The sequence below is a fragment of the Pelobates fuscus genome, chromosome 2, assembly GCF_036172605.1.
Source record: "Pelobates fuscus isolate aPelFus1 chromosome 2, aPelFus1.pri, whole genome shotgun sequence".
Taxonomy (NCBI): domain Eukaryota; kingdom Metazoa; phylum Chordata; class Amphibia; order Anura; family Pelobatidae; genus Pelobates; species Pelobates fuscus.
The window spans coordinates 447718618-447731340 of record NC_086318.1 but is presented as its reverse complement, the minus strand read 5'-3'; the positions used below and the strand labels follow the sequence as shown (position 1 = coordinate 447731340).

General features: G+C 45.5%; 1 protein-coding gene across 4 annotated transcripts in view; it reads right to left on the bottom strand.

Annotated features, from left to right (window-relative positions):
- Positions 1-12723, bottom strand: part of TTBK1 (tau tubulin kinase 1) — a 303323-nt gene that overhangs the window by 71138 nt on the left and 219462 nt on the right. The window lies entirely within an intron of this gene.

Sequence of the window (12723 nt, the reverse complement as noted above, 5' to 3'; positions counted from 1 at the left end):
GATAATCTCCATATCTAGAACACAAAGGAGGGATATTGCCATAATATTCCAGAACGTGTTAGCTAGAAGATAATCTCTAGATCTAGAACACAGGAGGGATATTTCCAGAATATTCCTGAACGTGTTAGCTAGAAGATAATCTCCATATCTAGAACACGAAGTAGGGATATTTCCATAATATTACAGAACGTGTTAGCTAGAAGATAATCTCCATATCTAGAACACGAAGGAGGGATATTTCCATAATATTCCAGAATGTGTTAGCTAGAAGATAATCTCCAGATCTAAAAACACGAAGTAGGGATATTTCCATAATATTCCAGAATGTGTTAGCTAGAAGATAATCTCTAGATCTAGAACATGAGGGAGGGCTATTTCACAGAATGTGCTAACTTGAAAATGATATTTGTTTTAAATGGTATTTTTTGTTAAGTGTAGTATAACGTCAAGTACAGTATATTTCTGACAATTAAAATGTGTTTGCCTGCGCAGAGGCTTAAATCAGCTTTGGAAAAGCGGTGTACAACAGTAAGTTTTCAAAAGCAACAAGATAGATCAACGGTTACAATGTAGTGGTGACTACATGAGCTCTTTACAGTTAATGGGTATAAATTGGCTGATGATGCTGTGAAAATTAATATTAATATTATATGCTCCCTGAGCAAAGGTTAGGCTAGGGCATGTGTCCGTTCAACCCCTCAAGTAGGTTATAGTAGCAGAGTCAGGAATACACGTTAAGATGCATTCAGATGCACGATAATTATATGAGGGCATAAAATATAAACAAATTGAAAAGCGTTATCGGTTTAAATTCTCTCCTTTGTTCAGTGGTATTTTATGTTTTCTCCCCCACCCCCCTTTCTCTCCCCCTCCCCTCATGTTTAATTTGGTTAGTATGAAGTCCTATGGTCAGTGGTGTATTTAGGATTTGTGCTGTCCTAGGCAGGACGGTGCTCGATCGCCGCTCTCCCCCCCCCCCCAATTTAAATTTTCCCAACCCCTTCCTGTCAAGGCCGCACTTTGACTGACAGATGCTCACTCACTGACAGACGCACATTCACTGACCGACGCACACTCACTGACAGACGCATACACTCACTGACAGTCACACACTCTCATATACACTGACAAACAATGAAACAATGACATACACACACTATTACTTGGACACACACTCTCACTGATGGATGCATGCACTCACTGACCGACACACACACATTCATTCACATAGACACACACATACACACTTACAGACACAAACACGCACTTACAGACACACACACACACAGACACAAACACACACAGACACAAACACACACTTACAGACACAAACACACACTTACAGACACATTTCTCCCAACACTCACAAATTCATATTTTTTAAATTTTATTTTAAATCCACCCAGCCTCCCTGGGAGAGCTGGAATGGATTGCTTACCTGCGGTCCAGTGCTGGTCGGGCAGGCAGGGGGCGGACAAGCTGAGTAGGCGGCAAGGGAGCTTTAATCTTCCTTAGCCGCTTGTGATGCCGGGAGCCGGAAATGACTTCATATTCCGGCTCCCGGCTTCATTAAGCGGCGCGGAGGGAGCTGAGCAGGAATGCTCCCTCGCTGCCCACCTCGGGGGGCTAAAAAGTGGCCAGCCGGCCAGCTCTTGAGACACCCCCAGGACACAAGGCAAACAAGGGATCTGCCGGAGCGTTTCAGGGCGGCTTATTTTGCCGCTGTGACGGTACAATCCTTTACTCCGTCAAGCATTCCCTTCTTCCCATAAAATAATATTCCTAATAATCCACAGGAATAAATATCGCCGGTGTCGCCAAATAATCCACACATAAGCCAAAGCTTAATGCTGGAACAGAACTTTACTGGAAGTAACAACAACAGGTATTCAAGCTACAGTATCTTTTATGCCCTGCTACCATGCAGGGGAGGGACAAACACGTTATCTACAGTAGCCAATAAAACAGAGGTTACAGCCCACACAAAATCCTCCCCTCTGCCTGTAATTCAATTATCTTATACAATAGAAGATGCAATTATCACAGGCCAGAAAAATACAGTTTTTACAGCATATTCATAACTTCTAAAATATACATCACATTCACATAAAAATATATATTCACAATCAAACTATTCAGGGGAACAACATATCAAAAAATGACATGAATCAGACCAGGGGTTCAGAAGTTAGTAAAGTATATTTTGGGGCCTGGCTGGCAGCATGGCTATCTGGCCCAAACCGGTTTTACAGAGCCCTCTATCCTGGAGACAATGGGGAAAATAATCCAATTATATCCAGGGATAGAGGCAGACTCCATTGAGCACATGTTAGCAGTAAAACACAAAAGGATACAAAAATACATAACTCCTATCATACTGAGTTGAACGGGCCAAATCTCCCAGGGTCCATAGTCACCGGGCAAGAGGCGGGCAAGCAGTCCTCTCCAGGCACAAGTGGCGAAGGGCACTTTGTCACAGTAATAAATCCATGAATAAAGTAGCAGGGAGGGAAAGTACCGAATGAATGGAGGGGGATTCTTCACAGCCGCCCCCTGTAAAGTGCTGCCCAAGGCAGATGCCTTGTTTGCCTCGCGGAAGACACGCCCACGCCTATGGTAGGGCAGTGCATAGACACAACCGCTTGTGTGAAGAATCTTAATAATAAGGCTCAGTGCGATGTATTAAGCCAGACATGGAAAACTTAAGGTTAATATAAGTGGCGTGTACTACAACGCAGCAAAGTGCTTGCGGGTATACCTAAAATATGCGTTGCCCTCTAGGGTGCTATACTAAAGCGAGCCCGACAGCATGGATTGGTTCATCTGGTGTATCGGGATAGGATGGGAACGGCACATATTATTAACATTACTTCCGTGAGCGACTGCAGAAGAAAGCGCTGGTCATAATAAAGAACAGAAGTGAACAACATTCATGCGTATTATTGACGGATGCCAGGCATAGGGTGGATATAGTGTGTGCTTAAAAATATATACCAAATATGGAGTGCAGGTATCCTATGATATCGCTGTTAAGTTTAGGTCTGCGATTATAGGTCGGATCCTATTTTGACTAAACTTAGGTGCTAGGTGTTTTGAACACAAAGTATAAGCCATTTGTCAGGTATCATAATGTGACGAAGTGCCCTTCACCACTTGGTCCTGGAGAAGCTTGCTTGCCAGCCTCCTCCCCTGCGACTATGTCCCCTGGGAGATTGTACCCTTTTAAACCAGCATTTTGGATTATGGACTTTTATTGGACTGTGTATGGCCCTTTAAGAACCGTCTGTGGGCACATTGTGACTTTGGTAAACAATGTCCCTTTAAAACTATGGCCCCTGGAAGATATTGCCTGTTAAAAACTATTTCAGCAGTGTGGCGAAACCAGCTTCGCCACTGTGAACTGGAGAGGCCTGGTTGCTAGCCTCCTGCCCAGCGATTATGGCCCTGGGAGATTGGGCCCTTTAAGAACAGTGTTCGCCCATTTAATGACTATGGGAGAAGGATTGGCACTTACTAGAGGGCACTTCGGATACAGCCGAAGTGCCGAAGTTACCGAAGGTGCCGAAGTCGTCGAAGTGACCGGCATCGGACAAAGGACCACGTGGCGGCGGCCATTTTAACTCGAACACCGCCGACCCGTACCATCGACTGCACTTCGACACTTCGACTAAAGTCGAAGTACCGAACACACTTCGAACGGGACTTAGTCGTTTTTATACCAGGAAGGGACCGACCGCACAGCCCAAATCCATGGAACTATTTTGGGCAAGAAAAGGTGCTTGCGGTCGGTCATAAAAGGACTTCCGTGTAACTTTTTATTTACTGAAGGGATTGGTATGATTTTTGAGAGTGTTTATGTTTAAAGTATGCTGAGTCTGAATATGTGGTTTTTATGTGGATGTGATGTATGGTTTCAAAGTTATGAAAGTTGTGTAAAAGTATATTTTAAACTGTATGCATAATGGGATTATGTGTCACACTAAGGGGAGGGGATGTGTGGGAGGTAACATCTATGTCATTGGTTCTTTTATGCCTCCCCCTGGGTGTGGCCTGTATGTGTGAGTTGGAAATAAAAGCCAGGCTGGATGAGCCAGTCCTGAGTTCCTGTTTAACCCTCAAAATGAAGTGTCGTCTCGTTCTTGGGGGGAATTGGATTGTAAGCTGACTGCCAGGAGTGTAAGCGGATTGTATGCTTTTCTTGTTCAGCTGTTCCAGTTCGGAGTGTTCGTGTGTCTCCAGTCGGGAGAGTGGTGTTTGCAGTAGCTGCCTGTGCATCTGGAAAGGGGATTATCGCCTAAACGGATTTTATTCCCTTTTATGCTGAAACGGTCCGCAACAAGCAGATTGAATTTTAAAAGACTCTTGCTGCCCCTTTAAATTGTATTGGAGCAGTTCTGCAACTTTAAATTGGCACTTCGGATGCAGCCGAAGTGCCAAAGTAGTCGAAGTGGCCACCATTTGACAAACGAACAAGTGGCGGCGGCCATCTTTGTTCATTCGAACAAGGTCAGCGGTATGTGTAGCTAAAATCGGCTACACATTTCAACGAACACTGCTGACCCTTACCTTCTCCTGCACTGAGTTTTCAGCCACAGAGACTAAGTCCCGTTCGAAGATTCGAACGCAGGTTCGAACGGAACTTAGTAATTTTTTCAGTGTGAAATTGACCGACCGCACAGCCCAAATCTATGGAACTGTTTTGGGCAGGAAAATGTCAGTCACAAAGGACTTCTGACTAACCTTTGAACTAATGGAAGGATTTGCATGATTTTTGAGTATGTTCATATTTCAAGTATGCTGATTATTAATATGTGGAAGTCCTGAAGATTGGATGTGTGGTTTTAAAGTTACAGTGTATGTGTAAAAACTGTATATTTTCTGCCTGTGATAATTAAGTTAGTCTATTGTGTTGAGATAATTGTATCACAGGCAGAGGGGAGGATTTCTGCTGGGATGAATGGGAGTGGTTAACTTTATTGTATGTTTTGTAAATAGTGATGTCGCGAACATAAAATGTTCAGTTCGCAAACCGCCATAGACTTCAATAGGGAGGCGAATTTTAAAACCCACAGGGACTCTTTCTGGCCACAATAGTGATGGAAAAGTTGTTTCAAGGGGACTAACACCTGGACTGTGGCATGCCGGAGGGGGATCCATGGCAAAACTCCCATGGAAAATTACATAGTTGATGCAGAGTCTGGTTTTAATTCATAAAGGGCATAAATCACCTAACATTCCTAAATTGTTTGGAATAACGTGCTTTAAAACATCAGGTATGATGTTGTATCGATCAGGTAGTGTAAGGGTTACGCCCGCTTCACAGTGACAGACCAAACTCCCCGTTTAACACACCGCAAACAACCGCAAACAGTCCATTTGCACAACCGCAAACTCCCCATTTGCAAACTGTTCGTGTGTGCGGGTGCTGGAATGACGTGGGCCAAAGCCTGAATCAACTTTTGGTTCTCACTGCCCCTTTAAGAGCGAGCTCGTGACTCGAGCCGTGCTCCTAGTGCCAGGCGGGTCACGTGACCGATCACTGCGGTCAGTGCACGCGGCTAAGTCAGAAGAGGAGATCGTGTGGAGGCAGGAGTGATCCAGCCACGCGCGGCTCAAGCTTAGGAGCCAGGTCGGTCCCAGGATAAGGTAAATACAGCCACAACCACTTATCCCAATCACACACCTTTCCTAACGTCCTATCCCATTAAAAGCATATTACCGCGTATTTAATAAAACAGATAGACCCCCTACTTCATCCAGGTTACCGATCGATGGTTCGATATTCTGAGCCCTCTGATTTACTGTACACGACTATTCGATATTCCCACAAATTTTATATAACATTTTATGTTTGTTTGAGACCACCTTAAAAATATTGGATATCGCTAAAAATCATGATCACTATATACTTTCTCTACAAACCTCTAAAACGAACCAAACTACTCATCCATCCGCTATACCACTTTATCCCACCTAGAACTAGTGCCCACCCAGTTAAGATACTTGACTCTTACTTACCCACACTCAGTCATGCCACACACATTTCACCACTACTCTCACTGAATCCCTCTGACTACGGCTAAATTCATCTTCTACATCAGAACACTACTCATAAGATTGGGTTGTATCCATGTCTCGGGTCTTTCATTTAGAATAGGGGCAGCTTCGGTCTCCTTCAACACTGACACTCCAGTGCATATTATTAAAAGATTGGGCAGATGGAAATCCTCAGTCTACAACCGATATATTCCTCATCCCGAGAAAGAAATGAGGAAAGCTTTTAAAAGTTTGGCTTTGTAAATTTGATGCAATAAGTGTGTTTTTCTTTAATACCTTTTCACCCTCTTTGCATGAACCCGATTTACATATAGGGTTAAGCCAGCCTCCAGAGCCTCTAGTGGCTGTCTCACTGACAGCCGCTAGAGGCGCTTGCGTGCTTCTCACTGTGAAAATCACAGTGAGAGCACGCAAGCGTCCATAGGAAAGCATTATGAATGCTTTCCTATGCGACCGGCTGAATGCGAGCGCGGCTCCTGCCACGCATGCGCATTCAGCCGATGACGTCGCGAGGAAGAAGAGGAGGAGGAGTAGAGCTCCCCGCCCGGCGCTGGAGAAAGAGGTAAGTTTAACCCCTTCCTTCCCCTAGAGCCCGGCGGGAGTGGGTCCCTGAGGGTGGGGGCACCCTCAGGGAACTCTAGTGCCAGGAAAACGAGTATGTTTTCCTGGCACTAGAGTGGTCCTTTAAGAGATCCCTATCTACATATCTCAAAACAGAATGCACCTGTCATGGTATTTCCTACCTGTTCTATGTTAAATGTTGTATATATTGTGTATTAATATAGTTTTTGTATTTTATTGTACCCTATTGTATCAATGGAATATTTTGTGGACCCAGGACATACTTGGAATTGAGAGAAATCTCAATGTATCTTCCCTGGTAAAATATTTTATATATAAATAATAAATAAAAAAGGTTGTACAAACACATAAAGGAAAAAGGTCACAGGAAATTATGTGTATGTTTTCTGTAAAACTGAATATTGCTAATAGTTGATTGTTTCTGAGCACAAACTAAACGTATACATTTCTAAATTTACTTGAGCATCAAAATCGCTCTCCTGCTGATTATTCTAAGAAAAATGAAGTAAAATGATATACTGATCAGCTACAACATTAAAACCACCTGCCTCATGTAGGTCCTCCTCCTGTTGCCAAGATAGCTTTGATGTGTCGATACAGGGACTCCACAAGACCTTTGAATGTGTTCTGTGGTATCTGGCACGAAGACATTAGCGGCCTTCGATTTGCGAGGTGGGGCCTCTGTGGATCAGATTTGTTGTTCCAGCACATCCCACAGATGCTCGATCGGACTGAGATCTGGAAAATTTGGAGGCCAAGGCAACACCTTGAACTCTTTGTCATATTCCTCAAACCGCTCCTGAACAATGTTTGCAGTGTGGCAGGGCGCATTATCCTGCTGAAAGATGCCACTGGCATCAGGAAACACCATTGCCATGACAGGGTGTACGTGGTCTGCAACAATCTCTAGGTAGGTGGCATGTATCAAAGTAACATCCACATGAATGTCAGCACCCAGGGTTTCCCAGCAGAACATTGCCCAGAGCATAACACTGCCTCTGCCAGCCTACCTTCTTTTCATTTCATAGTGCATCCTGCTGCCATATATTTCTCAGGTAAACGGACCACGCCCTCCAATGGATCTTAAAGAAAAGCGATTCATCTGACCAGGCAACCTTCTATTGCTCCATGGTCCAGTTCTGACACTCACGTCCGCATTGAAGGTGCTTTTGGTGGTGGACAGGGGACATTGTGGGCTCTCTGACTGGCCTGCAGCTACACAGCCCCATATGCAACAAACTGCAATGCACTATGTGTTCTGACACCTTTCTATCATGGCCAGCATTAAGTATTTAATCAATTTGAGCTACAGTAGCTCTTCTGTGTGATCAGACCAGACCGACTAGCCTCCACTCCCCACGTGCATCAATGAGCTATGAGTGCCCATGACCTGGTTCACCTGCTGCTCTTCCTTGTACCACGTTTGGTAGGTACTAACCACTGCATCACAGGAACACCCCACAAGACTTGCTGTTTGAAGGTGCTCTGACCCAGTTTTCTAGCCATCACTATTTGGCCATTGTCAAAGTCACTCAGATCTTTTCTCTTGCTCATTTTTCCTGCTTCCATCACATACAAATTCAAGAACTGAGTGTTTACTTGCTGCCTAATATATCCCACCCTTTGGCAGGTGACATTGTAACAATATAATCAATGTTATTCACTTCACCCCTCAGTGGGTTTAATGCTCATCAGTGTATCTTCAACAAATCTTTTTATTTATTTATTTTATTTTTTTTCAAAGTGGGTCTCAGTTGGGTTGTCCTTGGATTCTGATTTCAGCATTCTGTTACAAGCGATAAAATAACTCTGGTTCCTGAATAGCGTTTCTTCCATCAACATTACAAGTGGATGTTACAGCAAGACAATAATCCTAAGCAGACATCAAAATCCACAAATAATAAACATCCATTCAACCCCTTATGACTTACTATGCCATCCTAAAAAAGGATGGCCTTAACGCCGTTACAGCATACCTTCCGTGATGACCCCGCTCAGGGGGACTGCCTGACAACCTACGCACTCCCATGCAACCAATCCGGCAATGTGATCACAATGACATGACTGGATCGGCAGTTTAGAGCACGGCCTGCCTGGGTTATCAGGAAGATCCCCCAAGTTAAAAAAAAAAGTAACTCATAAAATTTGTATAAATACAGTGTAACGGATCACCTGGCACCCCGACTGGGTACCTCAGTTAAAGGATGCTCCTAGCGTTTCCTGAGGACTCCAAGCACTGCAGAAGACACCACAACCACCGAATCAGAGAAGCATATGAGTACTCTCAAGCATATGAATGCTGTAGACAGTTGAATAGGAAAAACCATACGAATAGGTTTTCAATCCTAGCAGTCAAACTGGAACAGCATGCAATAAATCCTCCCCCAATAATGAGACGACACTTCACTTGAGGGTTAAGCAGGAACTCTGACTGTACTGGCACATACAGTCTTTTATTCCCAATCCACAAACATAGTACAGCTCACAGGGTTTTACAGAACAACCAATCAATCCGTACAATACACACAGACACTCCCACACAAAATCCTCCCCTCTGCATGTAATATGATTACTGAACAAAATGGGTAATCTCATTATCACAGGCAGAGGAATACAGTTTTATAAAACACATCACAGGGACCCCAAAACATGCAATAACCCCATATAAAGTATATCCTCAGAACCGGGGGATCTGGGTGAACCACATATCCAACATTCACCCAGATCCATTCAGTAGTTTGGAAGATACAGTTTAATGCAGATTCCGCAGAACATATACAGATTATATAAAAAATAATTACTGTATAATGTGTCCCCTGTTGTATAGTTTAAAACCACTGCACAATGTCTTTGTGCACCAAATACCGGCGAGATGGCACCGTGTAGAAAAGTCACAACAATGTCTGTGAGTTAAAATGGCCGCCATCCATTGTTCTCACCATGTGCTTCATCCATTGTTCTCACCATGTGCCTCTGATACATGAAATGGTGGCCACCCAGTAACTCCACAGTATGTCCCCAGATGGTTTTTAAAGGGCCAGCAGCAGCACCATACAAATCCAATATGCCCAAATATTGTACTTGAAGGGTCAAATAACCCAGGGGCCATAGTCAGCAGGTAGGAGGCGGGCAAACAGGCTTCTCCAATGCCCAGTGGTGAGGTTGGGTTTGCCACATTTCTCCCCTTTTCCAAACAGACTAACAGGGTATCTGACCTCCTGCCGTGCCCTTGTTAGTCCAGCAGCCCACCCACAAAACAGAAACAGCAGTACAGCCCACCCATAATACATGGTTACTACACCTGAGTAAGGGAAAAACTTGTCCAGGTCCAGGTGCCTCACCACGGCTGTGTGGGGGACTGGTAGGCTGTTTTGGTGGGTTGCTGAGTGGGCAGAGACCAGCGGTACTCTGTCCTGGTGCCAGCACTACCACGGGAGTAGTCTGGTTGGAGCCTGGTTGCTGGAGACCGACTGTCTCCCCTTTAGATACACAGCTCTGCTGCTGGAGACCGACTGTCTCCCCTTTAGATGCACAGCTCTGCTGCCGGAGGGGGAGACCGACTGTCTCCCCTTTGGATACATAGCTCCGCTGTTGGAGGGGGAGACCGACTGTCTCCCCTTTGGCTAAGCAGCCTTGTTGCTGGGGGACAGGACTGACTGTCCTTACACCCTGTGCTGTAGGTGCAGAGACCACGGTCCCATCTGCACAGTTGTGGGGCTTACAGTCTCCCCCTGGTACACTAAGCTGTCGCTGGGGAGAGGGGGTAACAGGCTCCTCTCTCGATAGAGCACTCTGCCACTGGGGAATGGAGACTGAGCTCCCAATTCCCTGCTGTATCTGCCGCTGGGGAATGGAGATTGGGCTCCCAATTCCCTGCACATTAATAATCTGCCGCTGGGGAGAGAAGGTAGCAAGCTCCTCTCCCATACATACTTCACACTGCCTTCCCAGCATACCACTCTGCTGCTGGAGGGCAGGAACAACTACCTCTGCCCCCTGTAACTCAGCCTGCCGCTGGGGAGGAAGGACGACACCTTCAGCTCCCTGGAACTCACACTGCTGCTGGGGAGGAAGGACGGTACCTTCGGCTCCCTGGAACTCACGCTGCCGCTGGGGAGGAAGGACAACAGCTTCGGCTCCCTGGGACTCATGCTGCCACTGGGGAGGAAGGACGACACCTTCGGCTCCCTGGGATTCACACTGTCGCTGGAGATCTGGGTTGGTTGCCCAGCATCCCTGTAGGGCCGGTAGAGAGACCTCGGTCCCATCTCTACCTGCCATCTGGAGGTCATCGCAGGACCAGTCAGTGAGGTCTGGTTCTGCTTGTCGGGTAGGTTGGGACTGCACGAAGCTGAGCAGGTGTTGGCAGTCCTGCTCCAGCTCCCACTCCCTTGTTACCAGGTGGGTCATGTCTTTGCTCACCTCGCGTTCGTCAGCCCAGACATACATGCCCATCCGGTAGTCGTAGATGTCCCAAAACCTAGACCCCTTTGTGCTGCCAAGATCAATGTCGTCCTCCAAGGCATCCCATAATAAACCCGGGCCATCATAATCATCCCCCTCCGGTAAGTCGTGCTCGGCCGTCCAGGGAGTAAGTCGAACGGTATGCCAGCAGAGGGCCTGGTATGCGTTGTCTTGCCAGATCTCTCGCCATACCAGGGTCTCTAGTCTTGTCACCCACTCATCCAGGGGCTGCTCTCCCAATAGATACATCCGCATCGCCACATGCTTCTGTAGCTGCTGCTCATCACTGGGGAGACTCTCACCTCGCCGCCACTGGGCGTCTAACAGGGCATCATACCAGAGTTCCTTTCTGTCTGCATCCCTGTAGTCCGCGGCCGTCTCCTCCTCCTCATCATGGAACGCTGTCCGAAAACTAGCTGATTCCATCCTGCTGTAGGATACTAGCGTTGCCCTCAATTTGTAATTCCAAACGTTACCAGTGTCTCCGAGCTGCTTCTCCTCGCACTAGGACGCCATCCCACCGCTTGCCACCAAGTATATCCTCAGAACCGGGGGATCTGGGTGAACCACATATCCAAAATTCACCCAGATCCGTTCAGTAGTTTGGAAGATACAGTTTAATGCAGATTCCGCAGAACATATACAGATTATATAAAAAATAATTACTGTATAATGTGTCCCCTGTTGTATAGTTTAAAACCACTGCACAATGTCTTTGTGCACCAAATACCGGCGAGATGGCACCGTGTAGAAAAGTCACAACAATGTCTGTGAGTTAAAATGGCCGCCATCCATTGTTCTCACCATGTGCTTCATCCATTGTTCTCACCATGTGCCTCTGATACATGAAATGGTGGCCACCCAGTAACTCCACAGTATGTCCCCAGATGGTTTTTAAAGGGCCAGCAGCAGCACCATACAAATCCAATATGCCCAAATATTGTACTTGAAGGGCCAAATAACCCAGGGGCCATAGTCAGCAGGTAGGAGGCGGGCAAACAGGCTTCTCCAATGCCCAGTGGCGAGGTTGGTTTCGCCACATACAGTAACAATGACTCTTTCTCTCTCTCTCTCTACATATATATATTCATAATTTTATTTTTAGTGTATTTTGATGTCTCTCTCTCTATATACACACACACACACACGGTCATGTCTGGAAATATTTGGATACGGACACAATTTTCATAATTTTGACTCTGTACCACCACCACAATGGATTTGAAATGAAATGACTGAGATGCAATTGAAGTGAAGACTTTTGGGTTTAATTGAAGGGGTTGAACAAATATATTGTGAATTGTAACCATTTTCATACACAGTGCCCTTATTTCAGGGGCTCAAATGTTTTTGGACAAATTAACACAATCATCAACACAATGTTAATTTTTAATACTTTGTGGAGAATTCTTTGCAAGCAATGACTGCTTGAAAGAGGAAAATCAGAATAAGGGTCAGCGCTAACACGCCACAGGAGATATGGAGAAGATGTAGGCAGCACACCTATAAACAGAGGGTCCCCTTTTTTTATTTTACCCTATATATACACCTGACCTGACATCATCGTTTTTATTGTTTTTTTTTACTGTTTTTAAGAAGCAAAAATAATTCTTAGGTGGG